Genomic DNA, 24,680 nt, shown 5'->3' on the forward strand with positions numbered 1-24,680 from the left:
GGTTGGACTCCCTGTGACTACTTTCACTAAGAAAGTGTGGCAGAAGTGATATTCTTCTAGTGTCTTGCTCATATGTAGCAATATTGGCAGCTTCCTTCCTTGCCTTTTGGAACACTTACATACCTACGTGCACAAACACACACCTATAAAATGTGTACTATACATAACGTAAATGCTAACCTTAGCCAATCAATTTTTTCTGTATGTCACTTCCCTTTCTGCACTTTAAATACAATCTGTACACGTGATAGGGTGAAGCATTCTGAATCATCATTAGTCTGAAATACTTATGGTCCTAAAACCTTTTTCTCATTCAAGTACATTTTGTTTAACTGGTCTTATTTTTTCTTCTAACACCATAAACATCATCGTATGTGATTCAGTATCATCATATTAACTTCTGCATCTTGGTTTCCTAAGATTTGAGACGAGAATCAATGTACCAAGTCCATAAGTATTTGTGCTATTTTAGTGAACTTGGTCTCCCTTATTTCTCTGAATAAACTCAGTGCTCATGACAGGTGTGTTTCTAGTAGTCTGTGACTAAGGGCGTTGAAAAGAAACCAGTGATAACTGAGCCCAGGAACATGGTGTTAGTATAGATTGTAAAGGTCCTGCTGACTTAAGTGTCATGTTTGTCACCTGCTGGAGAGTGTCTATTGCCCTAGATGGTTAACTTTTGCCATAGTAATACACAGTTCAAATGAGACCTAAGTTTTGTTTGAAAACAGGGTATATAACATATAATTTAATCTTTTTACAGTTATTGAAAGAGAAAAACATGCTCCTTCATCACTCAGAAATAAAGCATTAAAAAATGTTTCATTTCTACAATTAGCTTCCTATTGAATTAGGATATGTGTGTGATTGGTGTCTTCCTCTTAATACGTAGAAGGTATTTTTTGGACTGGTGCTGGGGTTTGGAACTCAGGATTTGATGCTTTCTAGGAAGACTCTATCACCTAAGCCACATGCCTAGACCTTTTTGCCTTTTTTGGTTTTCAGATAGTGACTCCCACTTTTTACCTCAGACCGAGATGCCTCCTACCTCTCTCTCAAGTATGTGGGATTACAGGTATACACTATCATGCCTAACCCATGATCTTCAATATTTTAAATGCTTCACTCAGTGCATTTTCATGTTAAAAGTTTTTAACTATAATTGGAAATATTTTCACATTTAATAAGTAGGGATTCTACTTTTCAGTCTAATGCAAGTAACATCACCTATAGGTTTGGTCCATTATTGCTTCTAATTCACATTGAGATTCCTCTGTGTAATAGGTTGGAGATTCTGGAATATGGCTTCAGAATTGTCTGACTCCTTATGGACTCTGGGGCAAATTAAATATAGCTGCAAATCCTTTTGTGTTTTGTTTTATTTTTGGAGACAGGATCTTGCATGTCATCTGAGCTGACCTGAAATTCCAGCTAGCCTGAAACTTGAGATCCTCCTGCCTCACCCTTCCAAGGGCTGGGATTACAGATGTGAGCCACCACACCTAGTTCTGTAAATTTTTTTAATCAAGAAATGAGGTCTGTCCTTCTCTCCTGAATCTGAATGGACTCCCCGTGGCTACTTTCACTAAGAGAATATGGAGAAAACAACAGTTGCCAGATTCCTGCCCAGATGTAACAATATTGGCAGCTTCCTGCCCCACCGTTTGGAACGCTTTCACTTGGAGCTCTGAGCCTTTGTGAGGAAGTTTGCTCTGCTGGGATGGCCTCCTGGAGAGTTAGTTCCTGAGAAACCAGAGAAGACAGAGGCGCACAGGGAACTAAGCGATGTGCTATCTTGATCCCTCAGTTACTCCCAGGCACCAAATAGCATTGAGTGACCCCAGGCAGTGCTATGGGGCAGTGCAGAGTTGCACAAAATGTTAATCTATAGATTTGTGAGATGTAATAAAATGATTGTTCTTTAAAGCCATTAAGTTTAGGGTAGTTTGCTTTGCTATGTAGCAATCAAGGATACTTAGAAGTATCATAGTTGCTTTATTTAAGGAAATCACCCTTTTTAACTAGCCACCATGAGAAATCCCCAGTTTCTCTTCATCAATCTGTAGATGAGAATTTGGTCATGTCATTTAGAATATTAACCTTAGCTTAATATATATCTTTTTCTCAAGTCATGCTTATATGGCAATTCTCCAGGTGTAATAAAGTTAACATATCAGGACATGAAAGGACAGGAACTAGAGTAGTTCTATTTGATGGTCTTACAACAGCTTTGGCAAACTTTGGAGAGTGCTATCCACTCTGAGAAATGCCCTTTCCAGCTTTTTGATTCTCAGTGAATTGAAGGTATATCAGAGTGGATTAAAAGTGGCTGTGATCACATTCTCTTGGCAAAATTACCAACATTTTTATTATTGTCTAGATACTACCAATATAATCAATTTTTCTTTTTTTCTTTTTCCTTCTTTCTCTTTCTTTCTTCTTCTTCCTCCCCCCTCCTCCTCCTTCTTCTTCATTCTTCCTTTTTCTTTACTCTCCCTCCCTCCCTTCCTCCTCCCTTCTCCCTTCTTCTTCACTCCTTTCCTTCCTTCCTTTTCTATTGGTGCTGGGGCTTGAACTCAGGGCTTCATGCTTGCTAGGCAAGTGCTCCACCACATGGGACAACTCTTTTTGATTTAGGTTATTTTTCAGATAAAATATCACATTTTTTTGCCTGGGGCTGGCCTTGGACTGAGATCTTCCTACCCATGCCTCCTGCATAGTTGGGATCGCAGTAATGAACCACCAAGGACTGGCTTGTTTATTGAGGTAGGGTCTCAGTAACATTTTGCCAAGGCTGGCCTTTATCCTCCAAGCTGCCTCCCAAGCTGTGATAATTGGAGTGAGTCACCATGCCCAGACCCTAAAGTATGTTCTTCGTAATTATTTCAAAATATTTTCTTAAGAATACTTTTGTCAGTAAGACAATCTGAGCACAAAGGGACATTTTGTATTAGTCTTTTATGTTTTCCTTAATTACTAATTAGAAGCCAAGAAATAAATTAGTTTAAGACCATAATTATGGGTGGAAGAAAAGTTTAAAGAAGTCTAGTAATATTCCCTTTTTTAAAATAGATGATGTGATAAATTAGAGATGATTATAATTTCCTTGTAACTCTTCCCATTGAATGGCAAAATATGACATGTCTTTTCTTGACCTTGGTTACCAGCTCAACAATAGAATTCAATAGAGCAACATTCTGAAGCTAGCTCATCAAAATGCTTGCCATTTCCATTTAGGCAACTTAGAATGTTTCCTCACATACAATTCTAACTATCCTAAGACTTTCAGAACAAGAGGAGGTCGAAGCTATCTATTGGAGAACCCACATGATAGTGAGGAGGCTGGGGAAGGGGGAAGAAGGAGAGAAAGATGAGTCAGGAAGAAGAGAGAGAGGGAGAGTCAAGCAAGAAAGAGAGAGGAAGGAGAGGGTTAGTGAAAGACCCTCTGGCCAGTCCCTGCTGCTCCTGGCATCCCGGCCCTGGCACCAGACGTGTGAGTAAGGGACCCTTCAGGTGACTTCAGCCACATCCATTGTTGTCTACAATTTTATGAGCCCATCAGCCACAGAGCCATAAGACAACATAGCACTTGTTGGCTTGAAACTACCTCATTTGGGATAGTTTGTTATAAGGAGTAGAAGCCCACAGCAGGTATCATGCACTATTTCTTATGCAAGGACAGCAATCTATATTCATATCATGCTGGCAAGAAAAATGTGAATCATTCTAGAGAAACTTTGGACTCAGTATAATACACTTACCCTATAAAATTCATTTTAAGAGAAATGATACGTTCATGAATTGATTGTTGGAAAACACAAAACATCTTTATAGATATGAGATTTACTCCAAAGTTATATTTTAAAAATAAAATCCAATTATTTTAAGTAGTGAATAGAGTGTATCTCACAGAATGAATAATGTATTTTCTAGAATCATGGATGAGTCTTTGGAGACTGAAATTATATTATATAAAACAGTATAACTAAAAATTAAAATATAATATTTGTCATTTCTCTCAGAAGCTACCATATTAGATTTTTAAGGATTAGGTTCAAGTTTTTTTATAAAAATTGTTTATTGACAAAATTACATTTTTCAACTTACATTGAAAAGTTCAAGTAAACAAATTTCTTTTGGTCTTAAGTTTATTTAACTTGCTATGGTAATGTTCAAATCAGGATCTGTGTTAGCATCTATCTGAAAATTTACATTTATAAGTGGAAAATATGTTGTCAGAAAAAAAGGAGAAAATGTGATGTCACTGAGGCAATTAAGGTTGGGAAATGTTCTGTTTATCTTCTGAGTGACTTAATGGTGACCTATTGAAAGAGAAATTTCTACAAAAAGTGATTACTTGATCATACTATATATTTCCATCTTCATATTGTTTCTGATCCTTTCTTTTTTTCTCCTACTGTATTTTTCAAAACTGTGCCCATTTTAGTTTCCCTAAGAAGCCTTCCTAACACTCCTGAAAGGATGCCATTTCTCTTTAAGATTATCTAGAATTTAACTCATAATATTCTTATGGTAATAATATGCACTATAATTAGTTATGCTTCTCTCTTCTTATTAGGCTATAAGAATCTTAAGAAACAGAACTGTGTTTTAATTATCTTTGTGTCCTGTCACATGGTAAGTAGTCAATAAATTTGTGTAACAGAAATAAATGGATAAATAATGTTGTGTTCACTACAAAGTGGCCCTACATTGCTTCAACAGATTGGTCCCTGGTGCAAAATAGTTATTTTTGCAGTTGTGTCATAGTGCCATTAATTCTTACACTGTTAACATATATTAATAACAGCTAATATTGCCAAGTTTTTATCATTTACTTTACATATAAGGTCTTTTTATAATTTTGTTTTTACATTTACTCACATGTGTTATATTGTTTTTGTTCTCCGGTTTTGTTGAAGAGAAAACATAAGAGACAATAAGGAAGAGAGCATTTTTGCTAGTTTGAGATAAAGATAACTATACAGACAGATTCCTAGCATTGCTTCCATGCACTTGTGAATTGCAACCCACATTGGTTCATCTCTATCAGAACTCTTTGCTATTTCCTGGTCCCCTTCCCATAGTGGCCTCTGCCAATTTAAGATTACTTTATTCATTCCTCTACAGTGAGCACATCAAATACTTTCAAGTTTTAGGTTTCCTTCCCTTTCCTATTCCTCCTGTGCATGTTCTCCCCTTAGTGTGTGACCCATGTCCAATAATATTAATGAATTTGTTATAGGTCTATCATCTACATATGAGGGAGAACATGTGATTTTTGGCCTTGTGAGCCTGGCTAACTTTGCTTAAGACGATGTTCTCCAGTTCCATCCCTTCACTTGTGAATTACAAAATTTCACTCTTCTTAGTGTCTGGATAAAATTCCATTGTGTATGAACACCACATTTTCTTAATCCATTTGTCAGTAGTGGGGCATCTTGGCTGTTTCCATAGCTTGGCTATTGTGAATAATGCTGCAATAAACATGGGTGTGCAGGTGCCTTGTAATAACCCGAGCTGCATTGTTTTGGGTATCCTTAGGAATGCTATTGCTGGATCATATGGCAGATGCATGTTTAGTTTTTAAGAAACATATAAGGTCTTATTTAATCCTTATGATATTCCTACAAAACAACTCTCACTATTTTCACTTTTATTTTATAGATAAGGCAACTGAGATTTATTCAGTGTGTTTAAGCAACTTATTTTGAGCTTCAACAGATACTAAATAGTAGAGCTGAGACTTTTAAAAAGATTTATTGACTTAATTTTATTGAAAGTTTACCAAACCCAAACTTTTGGGGAGGTAGGAGTTACATAGCATGACCCTGTGCCAAATAAAAGGAGAATACATGTTAACAGGAGTGTGGAGATAAAGATGAAATTGCTCAAGATGTATTGGCTTGACCTTCAAAACAGGTGTTCCTGTAAACTATGAAACTAGGATGCATCTCATTGGGCACATTGACACCAACAAAACAACCTATTGCTGTGGGAAGGTTTAGCTGAAATCCCATTCTTCTAGCTTTAAGGCTCCACCATAGGGGTGGGGGACATTCAAGTATTACTTCTAAAATGTCAGTCATTTTCAGATGTACAAAACAACGGCTGAGCCTTCTACAGCCTCAATATGTTCACAGTCTCCACTCCCTCCTCCCCTGCCCAACAACATATTTCAGAGAAGTGACTAGCATTGGAACCAGGAGACCTAAGGTCTGTTAGAAAACTGGAATTCCCTCTCCAGCCATTCATGTCCTCAGAAAGTACAGACACCCCTCTCCACTCACATGCCCAGTATTCTAGAAAAGCCCCAGCCAAGCACATAACTGCTCTCCCCTCTCATTCCAGAGTATGCCTACTTGGTAAGTAGGTGGCAGGGTAGACATGAAAACCTTAATACAGAATTTCCAGGATGCTTGCTTCAGACAACGTAGAACTAAGATTTACAACAAAATTCTGTCTGATTTCAAAGTCCCTGCTCATAAAATGGCCTGATTGAATTGTTTGGAATGTATGCTGTTCACATCCTAGGAGAACAAGGATTTGGACTGAGTACAGATTCAAGACTGTGTGTGTGTGTGTGTGTGTGTGTGTGTGTGTGTGTGTGTCCAGGCTCTTCATGATTTACAGCTCTATCTCTGGCTGCAAGAGGCTGTGTAGATCTTTCAGGTAAGAGGTAGAGCCAGAGGTAGACTTTTCTCCAGTTTTTGGAGTCAGCACAGTTAGGTAGTGGAAAGACAGACCAGACAATGAGGTCCTGTGGTCACTTACAATGACAATTGCACTAACCTTGTGTATCCATCACATCTCTATTGTCTTCTGGAAGACTGAAAGACTGGTTTGGGAGCCTTTAAGCAAATACAACTTTGGAAATGACATTTTCTCAGAGAAATCATATTTGCCAGAGCTTAGGTCTAAAGCTAAGTTCAGTGAGCCTGTCTTTTGCCCTCTCTCAGCTATTAAGCTGGCTTGGGGTTAGACCGCTGTTGAGGGATCTAATAGGCTCTGCTACACATATGGTGCCCCTTTACTGTAGGAGATGAGGAATTCTTGGAATCTTCTTTATTATTTTTACTTAAAAACTAAACTCCTGAAAAATCAATGACCCAATGAAGAAATGAGCAAATGAACTGGATAGAGCTTTTTCAAAAGAAGAAGTCCAAATGGCTAAAAAAGAGAAAAAAAAAGAAAAAGAAACCACATAAAGAAATGCTCAACATCTCTGCCATAAAGGTAATGCAAATCAAGACCACTTTAAAATTCCACTTTACTCCTTTTATAGAATGGCTACCATCAGGAACACAAACAACAAATATTGGCAAGGATGTGGGGGGAAAGGAACCCTCATACACTGCTGGTGGGAATGTAAATTATTACAACCACTATGGAAAAAAGTATGGCATTTCCTCAAAAATTAAAAATAGAACTGGCATATAATCCAGCAATATCACTCCCCTAGGGATATACCTGAAGGAATGTTAAGTCAGGTTACAATAAGTGCACCTGCATACCCATGTTTATTGCAGCATTATTCACAACAGCTAAACTATGGAAACAGCCAAGATGCCCCACTACTGATGAATGGATTAAGAAAAATGTGATATTTATATATAATGGAATTCTATTCCGTCATAAAGAAGAATGAAATTTTGTCATTTGCAGGTAAATGGATGGAACTGGAGAACATCATCTTAAGTGAAATTATTAGCCAGGCTCAGAAAACCAAAGGCCACATGTTTTCTCTCATATGTGGAATATAGACCCAATTCAAATATAAGCAATATTATGAAAAACAGGTTACACTAAGGGGAGGTCACATATGAGAGAGGGAGGGTAAAAGAAGGAAGTTAAGAAGGTGAACATGATTGATGTATTCCTATACAAGAATGAATATAGACTTTTTAAGCCGTTGAAATGGGCATAAGAACGGGACTAAGGTGGAAAGTAGAAAAATAAAGGGGATGAACCAAATATGCTTATAATACATATATGTGTGGAAATATCACAGGCAACATCCTGTATAGCTATCTTAAACAAACAAAACTGCCATTTTTTGTTTTACAAAAACAGAGAACAGGAAAGTAAAACAGGTCCTATCTGGGGGGTGGGTACCAGTAGGGGGAATATAAGGAAAGGGGATCAGAGGATGGAAATATTCGTACATATATATGTAAATGGAAAAATGGGACCCGGTGAAACTATTCCAGGAATGTGGGGAGGGGAATAAAGGGGAATGATGGAAGGGGTGAATTCAATTGTGATACATTGTAAGAAATTTCGTAAATGTCACAATATATCCCTAGTACAACAAAAATAAAAACAAAGTATAAAAATTGTAACAAAATAAGTAAAAAAATAAAATATTTCTCAGGATATATAGGAATAATAGTCAGCTGACACCTTTTACACAACTGCTTGGTGAAATTCATTTAAATAATGTCTTTTTATCCTCAAACTTCATATTAGTGCATCAATTATTATAGATGTCATGATTTAATCTATTCATATCCTTCTTTTTCAACTTGGTTTATGACAACATGCTTACAAAATCATTTTATTTCCTTAAATATTGAGAAAAACAATCATACCAGAAAAAAATTTTTGGAAAAAAATGGATCTTATAAAAAGTCTCACAAATGAAATTAGTACAAGAAATACCCTCTTTTACCAGATGTGCCTATTTTTAAGATTGCATTCTATATTCTTTATCATTTGCACTTAAGCTATTTCTCTCCAAATAACTATTTTCCTAAAAGGTTTAAGCATATATTTTAAAGAGGATAAGCCTTATTTTGGGTTTGAATGATGGTTCTTTCTGGATAGACTGACTTTCTGGATAGACCAAAGGCAGTCTTAACTAAATGTTGCATGTATCATTTCCTGTCTTTCATGTCATGTGGAGACAAAGGCTATCCTCTTGGCCCTCATTGTGATGTTAATGCTGATCATCTAGTTAAAGTGGTGTCTGACTTTTCCACTGTGCAGTTACAATTTTTCCTCTTGCAACTAATAAGCACTCCATGTGAAGACTGTCAGCAGTACATGGGCACAATATATGTGCCAGAGCCTATCAGACCTCTGCAGAAGAGATCTAACCACAAACTAGCTAAGTAGCTGAGAAAGGACATGTTAAGGTCAAGCAAATATCCTGCCCCTCAAAAAACTTTTCCCTTAGATGTAGCATTCATTGATGATCCTTACTCAACCATAACCATAATGGTTATGAAATGATAATATTCCTACTCTAGCACTGTCCATATTTAGCAGCTACTCTTTGTTCTTTAGAAGTTTCTATTTTATTTCATAGCAAGATGTTCATGGCTCATTCATACCTGCCGGTCCTAGGAACCAAGCAGCACTTTTTTCTGATACTCTTTGCTTTCTTGAAGTGGCAGTTGGTAATAGAAAGCAAAGTCTGGACACTAGGTGTGTTCACTGCTGCTAGGATGCATCTGCTTCCTTGTGGATATGCATGTACATGTATATACGTATGTACATAAACATGAAATTGTAGATGCATGCCCACATTTTAGAAATCATATCTTTTACCTTTACCTCCATTTTAAATCTGCCTCACAGGGTGGGGTTCTTCCTTGTTTCCCCACTCCAAATTTTTATATTCTTTCTTCCACAGTGAGAATACAGAATTCCAACAACATCAACATGTTTGCTCATTCTTATATTACACCTAGAATATTTTCAGAATTGTGTTCAGGATATGTTTGTCTTCTCCACCTTCTATACCAACTTCCAAACATATTCAAGATTGAAGGGTGTATTAATATTTTATGTTTTCTCTCAGTCATTCCTCTATCCCTTCTGTTCCTTTCTTGCTTTTCCCTCCCTGTTCCTTGCCTTCTTCCTTCCTCCCTTCCTTCTCTTTCTTTTCCCTCCATACCTCCCTCCCTCCTTCCTTCCATAAATGTTGACTACATAGCAAAATTAATACAGCAGCTTTGGTGGCCCCATGCCATTCCTGTGTCCACCCTCTTCTTTGATTATAGTAGTCATGTATCCACTTTAGTTCTATTTCCATGGTTTTGTACTTATTGCTACTCTATTTGCAGTTACTCCAACAGCCCCTTCCTAATTACTTCTCCATTTATTCTTTTGTGTTTGCAGGTTTTTTCTTCGGCCTTTGACATTGTACATGTTTCTTAATCTCTGTAATATGCAACTATGTGAGTCTCTTGCCTCCAGCTTTAAATTATTCCTCTCAAAGAGAAAGCATGATTAGTTTACCTGATGTCTTCTCATGTCACTTTCCTACCTCTGATTGTTCCATCTTCTTTTACTTGCTTATTCCTCTAACTTATATCAATAAGTTGCAGCTAAGATAATAGAAATAAATGGTAAAAAGCAGGAAGTCAATTAGTAAAAACCAATTCCTGACATTTTCTGTAGGAGGAAGTAATGTAAACCAGAAAGCATTTTTAGTTTTCTTGGCCTAATCAGTTTGGAGAACATCTTAAATTTTTGGTGTTTTCTAAATGTATTATTTATCTGAAATTAAAGATTGATGTAGAAGTTCTTCCTAAATTATTTCTTTGGATTATTATTTGCATATTTATTTTATTTGCATATGAGTACATTAAAATATTAAGAATATTTGTCTTGTTTATTTTATTCCTATAAAAAGTGGTTTTACTGTGAAACTAATAACACTTTAGATTCAGAATTGCTCATCTGCGTGGGCCTTCCTAAGACTCTAGGAAAGGCCTAGGTGATAAATTCACATTATCATACATCATTGCAAAATTTTCAAAGTCAGATATTTTACCTACAATGAACCTTTGCCTCTTTTTATTCAGTCTTTCCTTTTGTTATAGTTTTCCTTGGCTTAACAAATTAGAGACTCTGAGAGCATTTTTTCTTAGCCAGAGTTAATAGAAAGTTAACATGAAGTTTAGACAACAATGAAGATATTATTAAACTTGTAATATGTTACAGCAGTGAAACTTTTGTGACAAATTGATTAGTGAAGTAATCAATTCAAAGAGTATTTAAAATAAGTCATTGCACAAGATAACTTAAAGTGCCTGAAATCTGATTGCTGTTATAACTTTAACAGAAGATTTCTCACAATTGAAAATGATACAAAATGTACATAATATTCAATAAGGAACCACAAGGCTGATACATTTTAGACTATAAACTTTTTAAAAGGATTCAGGAAAAAAAGAACCCTCATACACTGCTGGTAGGAATGTAAGCTAATACAACCATTATGGAAAACAACATGGATGTTCCTTAAAAAACTAGAAATAGATCTGCTATACAACAGTACCATTCCTAGGGATATACCTGAAGGAATGTGAGTCAAGTTACAATAAAGGCACCTGCACACCCATGTTTATTGCAGCACTATTCACAATAGCCAAGCTAAGGAAACAGCTAAGATGCTCCACTACTGATAAATGGATTAAGAAAATGTGGTGTTTCTACACAATAGGATTTTACTCAGCCACAAAAAGAATGCAATTTTGTCATTTGCAGGTAAATGGATGGAATTGGAGAACATCATCTTAAGCAAAGTTAGGTTCAGAAGGCCAAAAGCTGAATTTTTGCCTTCATATGCATATTATAGACTTAAAACAAATGCAGCAATATTATGGGACACAGACCACACTAAGGGGAGGCTGCACACTGGAAGGATAGGGCAAGGGAAAGAAACAAAAAACTTGAATGTAGTTGAGGTGCTCAGTGTACAGGAATGAATATAGAAATCTTAAACTGGCTGGGACCACCATGGGAAGGGGACTAGGGAGGAGTGAAGAGGACTGGTAGAGATGAAGAGATGAATCTGTTGGGGTTGTAATTGTTAGGAAAAACACCACTCACAAAGAAAGCTCACGAGAAAAGTCTCACGTCCATAGAGCAAAGTTTAATGGCAGGCCCAAACTGCCAGGCTGGCTGGGGAAAGATGGTGCAACCCCAAGTCTGAGCAAGGAGTGACTTTTATAGAAGGGGAGGTTAAGGAAGTTAAGCGCATGCACAGTAGTCTCTGGTAGGGATGGGGCTGTCTTACAGCATGGGAATTGTTTAAGGGCAGGGCTGCCATTTTGGCCAATTCACAAAATGGCAACATTGTTGTTCTATCATTCCCCCATTTTTTCTTTAATAATGATGAGGCTGAAGATCAGGAATTGGGGCAAAGCATCAGTCTCTTCAGCTGCTTCTTGCTGGCAGGGGGTGTTGTGTGGGGCAGGATCCTCAGGCTCCTGTGTCCTGGTGGGGGCCCTCATAGCAGTCCTCTGGACAGTTCTGGAGAGGTTGATATTCCTGGAGGTACAACTGGTTAAACTTTTGATTAACAATAGCAGACATGTAGTATGATACAAGGGAGGAAGCTTAAGAATGGCAGAGCAAGAAACATAGGCATTAGGATGGGCATTGGCCAGGAGAACCACTGTGAAATGTTGTTCCTTAGACAATTTCAAGAGCCCTCCAATTCCCTTCTCCATTTTTCTGATTGTTTCTTGAGAGGTGCTGCCATTGGGGGAACCCAAGGTAGAAGATCCTTTTTGGAGAACAAGATGCCCTGGTCTAACAGAAATTGTTATAGGGTGGGGCAGGATCTGGTCTGCATGCTCTCTGAGAAGTTCCCTGAGAAGGCAGGGAGTCAGCCAGAGGAGCAGAGTCTGTTGGAGGCAAGTTTTCTAAGAGAAATGAGTGGCCATATATTATTTAAAACCCAAATAGGAATATTAGGAGGAGCATAAAAAAGTGTCTGCTCAGGGACTGCATTCCTAGGGATCTAAATTCTGCAAAATCCTATAACTCCCAGGAAAGCTGTAAGCTGTCTTATGGTATGGGGGTTGGGAAACAGAAGACTGGGTTGTTGCATTTATGACTCAGGGAGTGAGTCTGTCCCTTTAAGGCCACACCTAGAAAGGTGACCTGGGGCTGTCAGGATTTAAATGTAACACTCTTGGATAAAAGAGAGCTTTAGCTCATTATTTTATGTAAATTGACACTTTTAACTTTGTAAATGTTTGTACCATATTTAAAGTATAACATAACACTGTTACAATGTGGTCATTTAAGATACATAAGCAAATATGTAAATGAACTCTAATTTAGTAGTACTTAAAGCTTGACAAGATCAACAGAAAACACAAATAATTTCTTTGCTAACATCTTTTCTGTAATGGTTTTTTGCAGATGTTACTCACAGCAGAATATTAAGATAACCTTGTTATTTTATAGACATAGAGAATTTGATTTTAGTTTGACATGACCCTAAAATCTTTTAGGCAACTCTTAGATTATACTCAACTTTAACTTTATTACACACTGAAGCTTTCTATTATATACTTTTAAAACTTACTTAGGCCTTTATATAACATACTAAACCCTTTGATGGCTTGTCTTTATCCCTCCTATTTGAAATAATCTTTAGAATAAACCCTTTACAAAATCCTTTCTCATCCAAAAACATTTCTTTTTCCTTTAGCTTCTCAAAAATACATTCTCTACCTATCTATATCCTTTCCAGTTGTTTACTTTGTAGCTTGTATTTTAAAATTAGCTTTTATAAGAATTTTAAATTTATTATAGGGGCTGGAGCAACTAATTAGTAGCCCTTGTTGTTTTTAGAAATAGGCATAAGGCCTCATCTCCCTCAGGCTTGAGGGGATACTGTTTTGGGTGTGGAAACTGTGAGGGATTTTTGAGTTTTATTTGAATAGGGAGGGCTGTCCTGGCTCACCCTACACTCATCTCATCAGTCCATACTGTGGAGTCTCTTTGCTCCTGAAGGAGGGGGCAGCAGAGATAGCCTCATCTCCCTCAGGCTTGAGGGGATACTGTTTTGGGTGTGGAAACTGTGAGGGATTTTTGAGTTTTATTTGAATAGGGAGGGCTGTCCTGGCTCACCCTACACTCATCTCATCAGTCCATACTGTGGAGTCTCTTTGCTCCTGAAGGAGGGGGCAGCAGAGATAGCTGCCTGGGGGGAGGAGAACTTGAGCTTCTAATTGAGATAGTAAATCCCATCCCAGCAGGGACACTGGAGTTTTAGGTACTGTGAGGAAAGAGTGACAGAAGAGGAGGTCTCCCCAAGAGTAGGCCAGAGGACAGGTAAACTAGCATGCTAGGGGCTAGCCAGATTTGCCCCTAGTGATAACTTTTGTCATTGGACTAGGGACCAGGAGAAAAACAGAAATGGGCTCCACTGTCTAGGAGGAAAATGACCTTTCACTTCTCTACCATTATGACTACCTAACTCCTCAATATTGATATTAATAAGTGGAACATGGACAGGAGGCCGGGACCCATAAATCCATAAGAGGTGGCACCTCACCTTCCATTTGGAGACAGGGGCACTTAGACCTCCAGTGGTTACCCTTGCAGAGAGAGCAGGGTCCCGGTTGGGGGCAGAGCTGTCTCCCATGATGTCCCCCCTCAAGCATTCTTTGTAGAAGTGCCCCTCCTGTCCACCATGGTAGCAAGTTCAGGATACAGGCCCCAGTTGGGTGGGGCCCTCTCTGAGAGCAGCAATGAGGCCATGGTGTCTCTTATCTTTCTCTCATATTAGTAAGGTCCCAGACATGCAGACATAGCTATAAATACAGACATGGCTAGCTGTATTACTTGGTTCATTGACTTTTTCCTTAAGCCACAGACTGAGTTTTTTTACGAATATCTGGGGCTGACTGTTAGAAATTTATCTTTGAGGAGAACCTCTCTCACCTTGACTCTGGGTCCATCATGGTATGTTTTCTGATAGCTTCAAGATGTTGTAGAAAGGTAAGCGGATTTTTTTTAGGTTGTTGCTGTAAAGTTGTTATTTTACATTGACACTTGACACTCTGGAGAGCAGGTCTCTGAACTGTTCTGGGCCTCAGTTTCCTCACTGAAGGAAACTCAGAATGAAGGATCTGGTCTAGGTTAAATTACTTTCTTCCACTATGAGATGGCTGAAGTGACATTAATGCCACTTATCTTCTTTACCTTTTTTTTTTTTTATTTAGTAATGCTGGAGAATTTAAGGAACCCTGTGAAGCCCACTTCTCTTGTTCACCCAAGGCATACTGAAGCCAGGCCTCAGTACAGAGCTTCCAACATCTACCAGCCAGAAGACTGGAAGGTGCAGGTCCATCTAGAAAGAACAAAACACTAGGATCCTGTCTTTTGGCTAACAGCAGGCAACCTCTTTAATAAAGTCTACCTTTTTAACAAAGAAATCATCTATAAAGTTAGAGAAGGGCATTTAGAGGGCATCTCAGGCCAATAACAGTACCATATGGGACAACTAGTGTTAATAATTGGAGGGAAAAAATTTATGTTCAGGCTAAAGGTATAGAAAAATTTAAAAGAGAAGTTTAGAGGCCACAGTAATGTCTATTTTGTTATTTCTGGAACTATAACCTTGAGCTAACAATTGACTTACAAGGGCTGGGTCTGATGCCCTGAGGTGTGAGGTGCGGCTAGAAGCAGGATGTGTGTAAGGCACCAATGCCCTCCACACACACCCAGGACAAGTGAGCCTGTCTGCCTAGGCCTGATCCTGCAGCCTGTCTCTCCTCCCTTCTTCCTGTGTACTCTGTGCACATTTATTCTAGGGGAAGTGGTGGTGGGCTGCAGCCATGGCCATGTGTGGCTGGCAGCCCAGGATGTGCTGGGTCCTCTCTATGGATTTTCTTAGCTATGGCAGGCATTTTTGCTGTGTATAAGTGCACCTGTTTGCTTTCCCTTCTCCCCTTGTGGGGGCAGAGTTATGGTGTGAGCGTGGCAGCCGCAGGTTTTTGTTAGCACTTTTGTAAAGCAGCTGACTTAAAGTTACTTTAGACTGAGAAGCCTGGCAAACTAGTTGGAATAACTTAAGTCATAAGGTACCATGTTACAAGTTTTTCATTGGAGGCAGGGTCCCAGTAAGCCCAGGGAGGGGAAGGCAGACAGAGACAAAGGAGATGTGGTGAGACCAGGAGGAAGCAGAAAAAGTGTGCTGACATCTTAGGTAAGGGAGGGGAAGGCAGAGCTTGGAAGCATGACACATGCCTGAGGGATTAGCCATCACCTGTGCCTCTAGGTCACTCCTATTGACTGATACTGGAACACTTTCAGCAAAATGAAACCTCCACTCTCTGGTTGCTGTCTCAGGAAAAATGGACATTAGATGGGGGAGAAGAAAAGCAGTCATCAGATGAAATAATCAAACAGGACTCTGCCAATGTAGCATGAGGCATACCCTAATAAATCTGGGGCTTGGTCTCAGCCCACAGGAAAGGAGCATGAGCTCTCCCAGAGCAGGAATTGCCTTGAGGCCAGAATTGGCAAGGAGTGGCTTGCTTAACTCCATGACAGGGAAAGTTTTTTCAGGAAGATAGGAAGAGATAGGCATGGTGAGCAGTGCAAGAAGTCTGTTTACATGGGAAGGAGGAGGTTTGGGAGAGGAATTAGTTGATTTAGAAACCAGTTTACAGGCTAATAGAATCTGCAAAGGGGAACAGAAAGTACAGAGGGAGGGTTTGATGCAGAGATATGGAAAGGATTGGATGTAAGAAAGTTCCTTCCATTTACCAGCACACTCACAGAGATTGTATAAATCCCTTAAAATATTGGGATTGAAAGTGCCATTAAGTGGCCATTTGGAGGCATTGTCTAATGAGTATTGGGGCCAGGCCTGATTACAGAGAAAAATGAGCTTTCATGGCTTAAGATCAGGCATTAGGCAGAGGAGCCCAAGGTTGGCCAGGAGACATCCCAATGGGGAGTCTGAAGGAATTTGGATGGCCCAACTCCCATGATGAAGGCCTGACCTGAGGAGAGATATGTCAGGCATCCCCAAAATATCAGATCCTCAGGAGAGAGAGAGAAATGTGGAATACAATGCCCAGAGGGAATGTCTTCACCACAGGGTGGGGGCTCCACAGTCCCTAGTGGGGAACCCAGTTCCTGGGGTGAGAGCGAGCTGTGACCTAGCATTAGGTTTTTGAGGAAATGGGAGAGAGAGACCACAGCTCAGAATACAAAGAGGACTCAACGAGGGAGAGAGGACTTTGAGGGAAGATTGGCCAGTGGTGGATGGTGGTTGGAGGCACGCTGGGGTGGAGGAACTTCCCTGTGAGCTAGTGAGAGAGTGGCATTTTCTAGGATCAGGGATCCTGGTAAGGCAGCTCAGATCCCAGAGGAAGGCCGGGAGAGCAAGGTCAGTGCTGGGAACTCAACCTGATCCGAGTCATGGCACCAAATGTTAGGAAAAATGCCGCTCCCTTATAAAGCTCACAAGAAAAGTCTCATGTCCATAGAGCAAAGTTTAATGGCAGGCCCAAACTGCCAGGCTGGCTGGGGAAAGATGGTGCAGCCTTGAGTCTGGGCAAGGAATGGCTTTTATAGAAGGGGGAGGTTAAGGAAGTTAGTGCATGTGCAGTAGTCTCTGGTAGGGGTGGAGCTGTCTTAGAGCATGGGAATTTGTTTAAGGGTAGGGCTGCTCTTTTGGCCGATTCACAAAATGGTAACATTATTGTTCTATCAGTAATACGTAAATGCATGGAAACAACACAAGGTATCTCCCTGTGTAGCTATTTGTATCTCAAACTAGCAAAAATGCTGTGTTTCTGTAAAACAAAAGCCCAGCCAAGTTTGATCTATCTTGCTAATGGAGATAGTTAATAATCTTTCTATTCTCTCTGCATAAGAAACTGTATCAGGAAATTAATGAATAATTTTATTTCACATAATAATGAAAAAACTTATTTTTAGCATTTGTGATGCTTCTATTGATGCACAGATGACATCCACAGGAATTTCAGGTGCTCAGGGTTCTTGAGCCTGCTCTGAGAATGAAAGCACAGACAGACTCTAACAGCAGAGGTCAGAAAGATTTTATTTGTAGAGAATTTAGTTGGAGAAAAGAGAAGAGAAAGACTGCATATTGGAGAATGCAGGGGGACCCAGAAACTGGTGATCCCATGGGTCAGGATGGGGAGTGGGGTTTTATAGCCTTTTTGCATTGTCTGATGGTGGAGATGCCTTTCAGATGCAAACAGGCATTTCCTAGGAAGAAGTATCTCCTTGACCTCCTTCGGTCTGTGCTGCAAGTTCTCCCTCTCAGTGACCGCCCTAACTGCTGTTAGGGATAGGGATGGTGAAGTCTGTTCAGTAACTGCTTCCTGCTGACAGGGGGCAATGAAAGGGCCTGTGGTGTCATGGCTGACCATGAGAGGGGTTGTCAAGGGGACCGCAGTAGTAGGTCATTTTCATCTCCATCTACAGGCATTTGTAGTTTGATGGATTCTAGGTGAGAAGAAACAAACTTGACAAGTAAGTTTAAAATGCAAGGCCCAAACACAAGCAAGAGGATAATGGCAACTATAGGCCCCAGGAAGGGTAGGAACCAAGTCCTGGAGGGGAGCCAGAATTTTATTTGGTTCCACACCTGTGTAGAAACCTGAGCCTCAAGAGATTGCTCCTGAAACCATTTAGCCTATTGGAGAATGTAATCTGCATTTTCCTCTACAATGCCTGAAGTGTTTATATATGTGCAACAGGAGGTATTGGTGATGGCACATACCCCACCTTGTTTGGCCAAAAGAAAATCTATGGCCAGGCAGTGGTCCATGACCATACAGGAAAGAGATGACAAAGATCTTTGTATGTCCTTAATGGCAAGGCCTATATGGTCTGAGGTGTCCTCTACCACTTTTGTTATGTTTTTTGTAGTTACATGATTGGCAATCACCCCATAACTGATTCTAGCAAGGGCTGCAACTAATGCTGTTATCCCTAAAACTATTAAAGTAACCTCCCTTTTATCTCTATGGAAAGCTGTTCCTATTGTAGTTAGCATTTCTCTTTTCTACCAAATGGTGGCATGAACATGCAGGATCCGGAAGGCATACTTAGAATCTGTATAGATGTTTACTTTCTGTTCTTTTGACAGTCTTAGGGCTTCTGTTAGGGCCACTAATTCTACCAATTGAGCACTTGTATTAGGAGGAAGAGGACCTGATCTGAGGATGCCAAATTCTGTCACAACTGCAAATCCTGCATGTCTGACACCATTCTTGACAAAGGAACTGCCATCAGTGTACAATTCTAGATTTGGGTTTTTTAAGGGCCGATCAGTTAAGTAAGGTCAGGCAGCATAATTTTCCGTTAGTACATCCTCACAGGATTGCTCAGGATTTCCCTATGCCTCTGGTAGAAGGGATGCAGGATTTAGGCTCTAACAGGTCCTTATTTTCTGTCCCTCCCAGAAGCTGGGCCTGGTATTTAAGTAGATGACTGTCAGATAGCCAAAGTTCTCCTTTTGAGTTTAAAAGTCTCCCTAGGCTGTGTGGGGTATAAAACATTAGAGGGTGGTTTAGGATAAGTTTCTGAGCTTCAGGCACTAGAACAGCCATTGCTCTAAGGCATCCTGGCCATCCCTTGGCTACCTGATCTAACTCTTTGCTTAAGTAACCTACTGGCTGTGGAGTGATTCCCCAGAGCTGAGTTACCATTCCCAAGGCCAATCCTCCCTTTTCATAGACATATAATTGAAACTTGTATTATACTGGGAGACCCAGGGTGGGAGACGTCATAAGGGCCTTTTTTAACCTGTGGAATGCATTTTCTGACTTGTCATCCCACTCAATAAAGGGCTGGGTATCCTTCTGTGCTTTCTTAAGGACTTGATATAAGGACCTGGCTAGGTCTGCATATTTCAGGATCCAAATTCTACAGTATCTTGTGACCCCCAGGAAGACCCTCAATTGCTTTAGAGTTTTAGGTAGAGGAAATGTCAGGATTGGATGGATTCTGTCTTCTCCTAGAGACCTCATTTCTTTCTCCAGGACAAGACCTAAATATGTAACCCTAGACTGACACAACTGGCCGTTTTCTTTAGAGATTTTATAACCTCTATCTTCTGAGAAGTTTAGTAAGGACTCAGTGTCTCATGAAATGACAAGCTCATTTGGTCCACAGAGCAGGAAGTCATCTACATATTGTAGCAGAGTAGCTTGTGGATATTGCCATTCTGCCAAGTCTTGGGTTAGAGCTAACCCAAAGAGGTGGGGGCTGTCTCTGAATCCCTGGGGGAGGACAGTCCAAGTGACCTGCCAGACTTTCTTGTGGGGTCCTCAAAGGTAAAGATAGGTTGACTTTTAGGGTGTATGGGAATGCAAAAGAAGGCATCTTTTAAATCCAGGACAGAGTAGTAAGCAGTACCTGGAGGTATTTGGGCTAAAAGCATATAGGGATTTGGAACTACAGGGTGGAGAGGCACAGTGCTTTGTTGATCAGGTGGAGATCCTGGACTAGCCTCCATTTGTTAGGTCCCTTCCTGACACTGAGAATAGGAGTATTATATGGGCTGTAGCATTCTATTAGCAGTCCCTGTCTCTTTAAGTCTTTGATTATGGGAATTAGCCCCTCCTTAACTTCTGGCTTTAAAGGATATCATTTTTGATGGGGAAACTAGGAGGGGTCCTTGAGATGAATTAGGACTGGGGCAGCTGTTTGTGCCCATCCCACAGTGTGTCCATCCATCCACACCATGGGGTCTACTTGTTCCTCTATTAGGGACAAGCAAAAGTACTGTCCTAGGGGTAAAAGTAGCTGTACTCCCAATTTAGATAGACAGTCTCATGCTAGCAGAGGAGTAGGGGTTTCTGGGACAATTAAAAAGGAGTGACAGAAATGGAAATCTCCCCAGGAGCAGGCTAAAGGCTGAGTGAAATAACACTCTAGCGACTGGCCTAATATGCCTTGAACAGTAATTTTCTTGGAGGACCTGGATCTGGGAGAGAAAGGAATAGCTGAGATGCTGGCTCCAGTATTGATAAGAAGGCTGACCTTGTGCTTAATTTGGGGCTCTTCTGGTTTTACGGTGGTTACAGAGCCTGGATGGGAAGCACAAGGACCTGTCATTGGGTGGGGGACTCTGGCCTCAGTTCCCAGGGGAACCAGGGACAGTGTGCCTTCCAATGTTTTCCCCGACAAATGGTGCAGGGTCCCGGAGGTAGCTTCCTCCGGGACACTACCTCCTAAAATGGACTGCCTGTCCACATTGAAAGTATGTCCTTAGGTTTGGACTTTGCCCCAGGGGGAGCCTCTCTGAGTGCTGCAATCAGAGCCTCCTGCAGCTTATCCTTTCTCTTTTCCTTTTCCAGGTCCTTCCTTTCTTTATCGAAGTCCCTGTTATATAATGCAGATGTGGCAACACGGACCAACTAGTCCAGATCTCTGCTCCCTTCAGCACCAATTTCTGAAGTTTTTATGGATATCTGGTGCTGACTGTGTTAGAAATTTATCTTTTAGGATGATTTCCTCTTCCTGTGACTCTTGTATAATATTGGTATGCTTTTGTAAAGCAAGCATCCTTAAGTCTCTGTAGGAAAGCTACTGGAGACTGGAGTTCTAAGGGTCCTTGCTGTACAGCTGTGACTTGGGAGTAATTAAGAAGTTTTACCTTGGCTCTCCTTAGACCCTCAAGAATGCAGTGGATGAAATGGTTACAACTTCATTCATCCTTGTCATTTTCAGGGTCCGACTTAGGGTCATACCTAGGCACTGCCTGATCTGTTGGAATTGGGAATTGAGGTTCCCTTTTAGGTATCCAGTGCCTTTGTCTTTCTTCCCCCTCCCTCTCCTCCTCTACCTCCTCCTGTGAGGGCCCAGTCTGAGACAGGCTTGTAGGGACACATCAATCTAAGTGATAATTGTCTCCAGCAGTGACTGCCTGATGTAGTACCTGATGTTTCTCCAGAGAAGTGAGGGTCTGAGATAGTAGTAGCATTACATCTTTCCAGCTCAGTTCAAAGTTTTGACTGACTTCTCTAAATGCCTGGATGTACTGATCTGGGTTTTCTGTGTAATTTCCTAAGTCCTTTTTTATTTCTTCAATTTCACTCAGTCTAAAAGGAACATGAGCTCTGTTCCCTCCAGGAATTAACTGGAGGGGGTAGAGTCCTGTGGGACGATGTCTGGTGTGTGAGGTAGCTGGGTAAGTGTGGAGAGGGGGAGCTGATGGGTTTTTTAGTCCAAGGGAGCTTGGGGGCTTTTTGCAAAGGGTTACCATGGTCTGGGTGTCTAGCCTGCATTTGTTTAGCCATTCTGGGTGATCTCTTAGGACAAAGAACAGTTGAATATATGGAACTTCTGCCAATTTCCCTCCTTTTTATAGAATATATCTAATTGAAGAATGGTATTATAATTAAGGCTCCCTCCTTCTGGCCATCTTTTCTCATCTCCCAGAGGATACTGTAGCCAAGCCTGGGTGTAATAAAACTTGAGTCACTTTTGCTGAAGACTTTCTGGATCAAGATCTTTCCAATGTTTTAATAAGCGGCAATGGGGGATCCTTCCTATATCCTTGAGGCTTGATTCCCAATCTAAAAAAGGGAAACAAGGGAAAATTGGTCACCTTAACAGAGGATTCTCCTTTTATCTAGGCATCCCCAGATAAGGAGAAACTCTAGTGGGAAAAGGTGTCCCCCACCTTCCACTGCCACTTGTGGGTAAAGCCATGGAGGATTTACAGATTGTTATCTCAGTTGCACCCACCCCGCTGAGATGATCTTTGACCAATCTCTCATCTATTTTGACTTGCCTGTTTGCCCTGTGACCTGGGTAGGCCTAGTTCTCCTCTACCAGCTGAAGGCTTGTAATTAAAAAAATAACTCTATCAAAGTAACCAAGAGGGCTTGCCTGGCCAGAAGGAGGACCCCTTTAGAGGCATGGATGGGGACTCCTGATGAAGTAGACTTTTGTCCCTATATATATCCTGTGAGGCATATATGCTTTCTATGAAAGGAGAGAGAGAGAGCATCTGGAGGCTTTTGCTCCTATAAGGGGCAAAAAAATGGAGACCTGAGGTTTTTTGCCTTTCAACTGTTTTTTTTTTTCTTTCCCTGAGGGCAGGCTGTGGAACCTGCTTAACCAGTTAACCTGATGCTTGACAAAGACAGTTAAGTCTAAATTGGAGACTATCACTTTCTGGTGCCTGTAGGGATTTTTCCCAAACTCTCTGAAGAAAGAAGGTCACTGCTATTTAGAGCAAAGAGGGGAGGGGGGACACTCATCTTGAAACTGCCTGGGAAAGGGGAAGGAGAGGCTTAGGGTTGGGGGAAAAAGATTGTTTCCAGGCTCAGTGCATGAGGGATTATTGATCATCCCTGCTGTCCAGGTCAATCCTGCCCAAAGGCTGTACTGGAGCACTGGAAGCAAGAGGTGTCCTCCACTCTCAGGCCATGGAAACCATGAAGGAAGCATAAGAGATCTGATTGTCTGTTTGCCACAGACATAGATGGAGGGGTGCAAGACTTAGCTGCCTTTGGTGCCTCAGGGTGGGTCAGGAAGTTGCATCTTCAGCCTTTGGGTGAAACTGGGGAGCAGAATCCCTTTTGTGGCTTGAAGACAAACTTTCATTTCCACCGGCTGTTTTCGGACCTCCCCTTAAGCTGGTCAGATCTTGAAAGAAAGAGAGTTAGCATTTAAGGAGAGGAAAAAGGAAAAATTCTCGGTGCACTGAAGTCTAGTTCTGCCCACATAGCATTGGCAGTGTGGCATAATCCCCCACCTGGTGTCTGAGTTTCCTCAGATTGCCTGCAGTACAGCTGTAGTGGACTCATAGCTTTTCCTCAGTTTCCCAAGGAAGAAACCTTCCTTAACAAGACAAAGAGAGAGGGAGAAAAGGTAGACCTGAGAGTCCCACCATAGCAAGGCTGTGCTGGGGGGGTCTCTTCTGCAAAATAGACTCCACTGGAGTGCTGGATGCTCACATTCCTAGGCAGTCTTTCCCAGTTTGGTGCAACCTATACTGACCTCAGGTCAGGGCTGGTCCCTTCCTGCATTGCCAAATATGATGCATGGATGACATGTGCAGGAATTTCAGGTGCTCAGGGTGCTTGAGGCTGCTCTGAGAATGAAAGTACAGACAAACTCTAACAGCAGAGGTCAGAAAGATTTTATTTGTAGAGAATTTAGTTGGAGGAAAGAGAAGAGAAAGACTGCATATTGGGGAATGCAGGGGGACCTGGAAACTGGTGATCCCATGGGTCGGGGTGGGGAGTTGGTTTTATAGCCTTTTTGCATTGCCTGATGGCAGAGATGCCTTTCAGATGCAAACAGGTGTTTCCTAGGGAGGAGAAGTGTCTCCTTGACCTCCTGAGGTCTGTCCTTCACTATCTTTGTTGACTTTTTGTTTGCAAATTCTGTGATTGCATTTCTCATTCTAAATGTTCACTTATGCATCTCATATTTTATTTTTAATGCTTTGTGTGTTTTTTCATGGAAAGATCCCCTCTTTATAATGTATCTCTGTCTGTCACCTAACATAGTTAAATAAATTAATATTTATTTATTTATTAACATTTCAGAAGAAGATTTTTTTTATCATTTTTTTCATTTATTTACATGTGTACACATTTTTTGTGCCACTTCTACCCCTTCCCCCACCTCCAGATAGAACCTCTTCTGCCTAATATTTAAAGGGACAAAAATTGTCAAGTCATAAAATACTTTTAAATTATTAAGAATGAATTTTAAAAATCTGGTCTTTTTTGCAAATACTTCAAGTACATGTACTGTAGGATGATGATTTTATTCAATACACTGGGCTTCAAAATGACTTCTGTGAGTTTCCAAACACATAATAGGGTATTTTGAAGCTGTAATAAGTGAAAATGAGTTAGAACATGAAAAGTTAGAATGAGCAACAGACAGAAGTCAAATTTAAAAACATCTTG

Source organism: Castor canadensis, chromosome 6, assembly GCF_047511655.1.
Source record: "Castor canadensis chromosome 6, mCasCan1.hap1v2, whole genome shotgun sequence".
Classification (NCBI taxonomy): Eukaryota; Metazoa; Chordata; class Mammalia; order Rodentia; family Castoridae; genus Castor; species Castor canadensis.